Source organism: Zingiber officinale, chromosome 9B, assembly GCF_018446385.1.
Source record: "Zingiber officinale cultivar Zhangliang chromosome 9B, Zo_v1.1, whole genome shotgun sequence".
In the NCBI taxonomy this organism is placed as follows: domain Eukaryota; kingdom Viridiplantae; phylum Streptophyta; class Magnoliopsida; order Zingiberales; family Zingiberaceae; genus Zingiber; species Zingiber officinale.
In genome coordinates, this window is record NC_056003.1 from 110664783 (window position 1) to 110671059 (window position 6277).

The window sequence follows — 6277 nt, forward strand, 5'->3', positions numbered from 1 at the left end:
ACATTCCTTATATTAATCGTTTCTCTTAGTAAATGTAAAATGACTGAATATTATTGTTCATAGAATGCATGAAATGGATATTAAATTTAGCACTCAAATACTATGAACACTTTTTCACTGTCAGTGACCCACAGAGTTGCAAGCGATGCAAGTAAAATTAAGTAATTTCATCACAGATACTAACAAGTAATAAAATTGGATGAGTGTAATGCGCAAACAGGTATATATAAATATAACACAAATTGAAGATTAATCATCCTTCATCTTCGAGGAGCATTCAAATTGGCACATTTCTCTTCTAAGTTAAATACCTAAAGATTAAAATACATATTACTCTTAACTCAACTCACTTAGAGTTTACTTGTCAGAAGGCCTTGTTTTTGGGTCTTCTTTATCTGTCAAAAGGCCTTATTTCCGAGTCTATCAAAAAGTCTCATCTTCAAGCCTTACATCCAATCTGGCACAGGACCACATCGTGTCGAATGCCAACAAATTTGAATGCAAGCTTCCACTCGTGCAACACTTTATGGTAGCAAAATCACCTGGCCAGGCACCATCATGATGCATGCGCTAAGCTACCTACGGTCTGCCAGTGACTATGACATAATTAATGTTACCGAAGGCCATCAAACGCGAGGGCCCAGCAACCATCAACATGGTGGCGCATTACACCCAGGCTGACCAAGAAATGTTACTGGGATTGTGCCCGATCTCGTCATCTTGCTTTAAGGTTGCGGCTAAGGCAAGATCTCACTGTAAGGCTGCAGCCAAAGCAAGATCTCGCCACTAAGAGAGGAGAGGGAAGAGGAGAAGATTGATGAGTATACTGACGGAATGTATGTCGGTGCTAGAGATCGAAGAGAGAAGGAGAGAAACATGCCAGAGATTAAAGAGGGGATCAATCAGAGACGAAGATTTTAAGTCGTTGGAAAAAAAATTGAGAATGAAAACTTAATTAGAAAGTTAATTAGTGACAGAAACTTAATTCAGTCGCTAAAATAGCGATGAAAACTTATTCCGTTGCTAAAATAATGATAGAATTAAGTTTCGTAGCTAATTAAATAGATTAAATAAGTATAGAGATGGAATTGACAACGGAATTTAATTTTTATCACTAAATTAGCGATCATCATTTATTTTGGTCACTAATTAGGGATAGAAATTAAATTTAATCACTAATTGTAGGTTTTCTTGTAGTGAATTATATGATGAGTTGTAATAAATGATATGATTTAATTAATCAAATTTTTGAACGATTGTAGATAAAATTGATCATCTTTATATAACAAATCAAACATCAAATACATGGAAGATCTCAATATCGGTAAATATTTAACATACTTGATTAGCAAACAAAATATAAATATATGAAAACTTAATACTATATGTTTTTTTCAATACTTAAATTCGTAATGGAAAGAGATAAATAAAAAATGCTTTATCTCAATCAAAAAAAATTTATCGTGGAGTGTTGGCGAAGCAACGATGGCAGCACTGGTAGCAAATGACAATGGTGCTGGTGATAGTGGCGTGCGGCGATAGCAATGTGGATGGCAGCGATATCAATGTGCGACGGAAGATTTAAGGGTAAAATTATGGTTAAGGAAAGAATAATAAAGGGATTATGAGAGGAAGAACACCATAAGAGAGAAAAAAAGGAAAGGGGATTAGGAGGGAAAAGAAAATATAAGAGGGGAGAGGGAAAAAATACTTGACAATGGGAGAGAGAAAAAAAATATATCAAGAGAGAAAAAAGGGTTAGCGGAGAGAGTAAAAAAAAGATTCGGTTCTTACTTTAATTGAACATTTTGTGAAAAAATCTTAAAATTTTTAGAATTTATAACTAAATCTTTTTTTTAAAAAATCACTATATTAATTTTTTTCTCTCCAAATTTTAGCGGGGGTGGTTGCACCCTCTCAGCCCCATGTAACTACACCCTTGATTACACCAAGGTTCCTTGCTCACATGAAGTATGCATACACCAGATGCAGTATATATATAGTTACAAGCAACTAGGTGCCCTATTGGGCAAGAGAGAAATAACCCCTATGATAACTGCAAGGTTTCTAAAGATAAATCGGGACAACATTTTTGTCGCAACGCAACCTACGGCCTCGCACTCACCATGCTAAGCTTGGTGGCAACTATTCTGAATGCAAAGGCCGAGCTCGGCATTGAGGTACTGAGGCTGTAGCCCAGGGGCTACACTGAATATTATTTTAATTTTTTAATTATTTCCTTTATTATTCTTAAATTTTTAAGTCAATTTATCTTATTAGTCCAGAGTTAAATTCTGCCTTCAGCCAACCATTAGCCCGGATTCTTTTTTTTCTCAATTGGGATATGAACTTGAGTCTCTTCACCTTGTATATTCCAATTTCACTTTGAATCTTCATCAAAGTCTACATCTCTCTTTATAATGAATTTTCTAATAAGAGGATTATACATTCGATATGTTTTTTTTATTGATTGCAATATCCAACAAATATGTATTTTTTTTTATTTCTTCTCAAGTCTATGGCGAAATTAAAAATTAATCAAAGCATATGCAATACATCTAAAAAATCCTTAAGTAATTTACTGATGATTTTCTACCTCGCCATACTTCGTATGATATTTGATTCAAAACAGTCCTTATCGGAGAAATATTCAGCAAGTAAACTGATGTGGCCACTGTTTCAGCTCAGAAAAGATTTGAAAGTTCTCTGATATTCAACAAACTTCTAGCCATTTCTACAACAGTTCGATTTTTTCCTTCGACAACACCATTTTGCTTCGGTGTATAAGGTGTTGTCAACTCCCTATGAATACCATGTTCTTCAAAAAATTTATTAAATTCTTTAGATAAGAACTCACCTCCCTGATCTGTACGAAGAGTCTTTATTAAAGTACCCTTCTAATTTTCCACAAGCGCCTTGAATTTTTCAAAAATTTCAAAAGTTCTTGATTTGTTTACTAGAAAGTATACCCAGCTCATTAAACTAAAATCATCAGTACTAAATATTAAAAAAATATTTACTCCCACCAAACGATATAATTCTCATAAGACCACATAAATCAGCATGAATTAACTCAAGGCATTCTGACACTCTCTATTATTGCCCACTTAGAAAAGACTTTCTCATTTGTTTTTCATAAATACATCCTTCATATAAACCAGGAGAACTAATTTGAGATAATCCAAAAATCTTACCTTTCTGATTTCAAAGTTACATGCCTTTGATGTTGAGATGCCTATATCTCAAGTGTCATCTTGGATTCATTATCTTCGTTAGCAATAAAAGTTTGGTTTCCCATATTAGAGATCTTCAATGGAAACATCTTATTTTATGTCATTTACATGCTAACAAAACACTTTCCAGAATCTTTGTCAGAAATAGCACAAACTCCATTATCAAATACAATAGCATAACCACCCACCATCAATTGCCCAACACTTAACAAACTTTGTGCCAAACTAGGAACTACATAGACATTGTAAAGCAATTTTACTTTACTATTGCTAGTCTCCACAGCAATAGTGTCTTTGCCTTCGACTTGTATCTGCTTATTATCTCCAAGTCTTACTAAAATCTTCTGTGATTCATCAAACTCTTTAAATAATGATTGATTGTCAGTCATGTGATTCAAACATCCACTATCCAAAAACCAAATATCATTTTGAACTTCGTTAGAATGAGAATAAACCATAAATAACTTACTTTCCTCATTTTCTTCTTTCACATAATTTGCTTGTGAGTTATTTTTGCAATTTGCCTTTATATGCCCAAATCTTTTGCAATCATAACATTAAATGGAATTTTTATTCCATTTTTGAACCCTGTTGAATTACTTCTCTTGTCAATTAAAATGGTTTCTTCCTCTGCCACATCTTTTACCATGAAAACCACCTTTTCCATGACCCCTAGTAGTGTTTTTTTTAATCTATCTCCCCCTTCACTTGAGAAGCTTGAAATGCATTTTCTTCATTCTTCCTAGTGGATCCATTTCACCTTGCCTCATGAGCTTGCAAAGAATCCATTAGTTCATCAAAAGATAAAATCGAAAGATCTTTTGCTTCCTCTATCATAATTACTATGTAATCATATTTAGAAGTCAAATTTCACAAAACTTTCAAAATAATAATTGCATCAGTGATCTTTTCTCCATAAGATCTCATTGGACTGATAATCGAAATTATTCTAGATAAAAAGTCTTGTAAAGTTTCATTACCCTTCATAAGCAAGACCTCAAACTCACTTATGAGAGTCTGGAGTTTCACTGCTATCACTTTGGAGGAGCCTTGGAATTCTTTTTGCAATATTTCCCATGCTTCTTTGAAAAATGAGGCAATTGCAATTCTTGAGAAAATCGTCTCATGTACTGCTTGTTGAAGAATGAATAATGCTTTCGAATCTTTCCTTATTTTCTCCTTCAATCGACCTTCATCGACATCCTCGTCGTCAAAGTCTTTCTCTACTAAATCCCAAAGATCTTGATATCTAAATAGAGTCTTTATTTTGATACTCCAAAATTCATAGCACTCTCCTTTGAAAATGGGAATGAGGGGTTGACAAACTCTGTTGATTGCCATTGCATGCAAACTAGGACACGTCAAACCTGACGCTCTGATACCACTGTGAGATAAATGGGAGGAGGATTAGAGGACAAAATGGACAAGCGGAACACAATAATTTTTCAGTTTCTTAATTCATAAAACATGTAGCCTATTTATAAGCTACTTACATGACTCATGACAACCCACTAACTCCATAATTCACCCAACTAACTCAACTATTCTACCTCACTAAGACAACTAATGAAGCACATTGAACATAGACATTTTTCATTTAACTACTACTAATCATTGCCACCTCATCAATCTACTAACTCAATTATTAATTTTGAGTCATTTTATCAACACTCACTTCCTGCTACAAAGCAACCAACAGTCAAACACTATAGTAGTAGTCCCCACTAGAAACCCTTGCTTGCGTGTAGTACGGGGAGTGTGCAAGATACAGAGTTACAAGCTGGCAGGAGGCAACCTATATTGCGATACAAGAGCACTCTATAAAATGTAGGGGCAAGCAACCTATTGAGCAATGTTGTCTAAACCCCTAATGCTAGGAACATTTTTATCAGTAACTAATTAATTAATCTGACACCAGACCATATCATCCTTCGTCACTTAATTGTAGCAAATATGAGCCAAACCTAGAGCAACAAATGAGAAGAAATGGAATGGCCACTGAATATGCTGCACAATCACCAATGGGCGCTGCTCAAGTACGACGTATTTTTTAAATGCGAGGAGAGAGGAGAGGAGAGAAAGGTGAAAGGAAAGGAGCTTTAAGATTTTCTCAAGGTTACTCTCTGCTGCAAATGACCTAGTTCTGATTATAGCCTTTTGGTCCAGTGATGGTGGCTGTCATATTGTGGGTCACTACCCTCCTTGCAGCAGATGAATTACCTGCTGACTCTTGGCTTTGTAAATTGCCTGCCTTTTGGGTGATGTATCATTTTGTTGCTATGGGCTATTAGCTCGACTACGCCCCTTACTTCTGGTGATGACGTGTTTAGCCTTGTGCTCCTTGATTGCGGGCTGTGCGTTGTGTGAGTGTGTGTTCATTGATAAGAAAAATAGACGAGTCGAGGACACAAGGAGGATAAAAAAAAGTTTTTACACACTTTCATTGATCATTACATATCCTATTTATAGGCTAATATATCACAGATATTAAAAAACTCATTAACTCTACTAACACCACAACATTAACCACTTAAACCACATTACAACCATTATCCTATTATTTCTCCACTACTAAGTACTCAACATGCCAACTCATTAACCCACTAACACCACATTATGACCATTATCCTATTATTTCTCTCCACTAACTCAATTAAAATATGCCTACTAACATATTAATTTTATCAACAATCTCTCCCTTAAATTGATATTCTAAATATAATAATCAGTTTAAAAAGAGTCAAACTTTTAAACTCCATGTAAAAACACCAAGTAGCTTTTCGAGCTTTTGAAATGTAAAAAATTTGAGAGACTTGGTTAGTATATCAGTAATTTGATGCTCGCTTCTGCAATAAACAAGATTAATGACTTCATCATTTGTGAGATTTCTCAAGATATGATACCTCACATCTATGTGTTTACTTCGACCATGTAGTACAAGATTTTTAGAAAGTTTTATTGTCGAACTATTGTTATAATAAATCCGAATAGGTCCATCCTCTTTGAAGTATAATTCTGTAAAAATTTTCTTTATCCAACTAGCT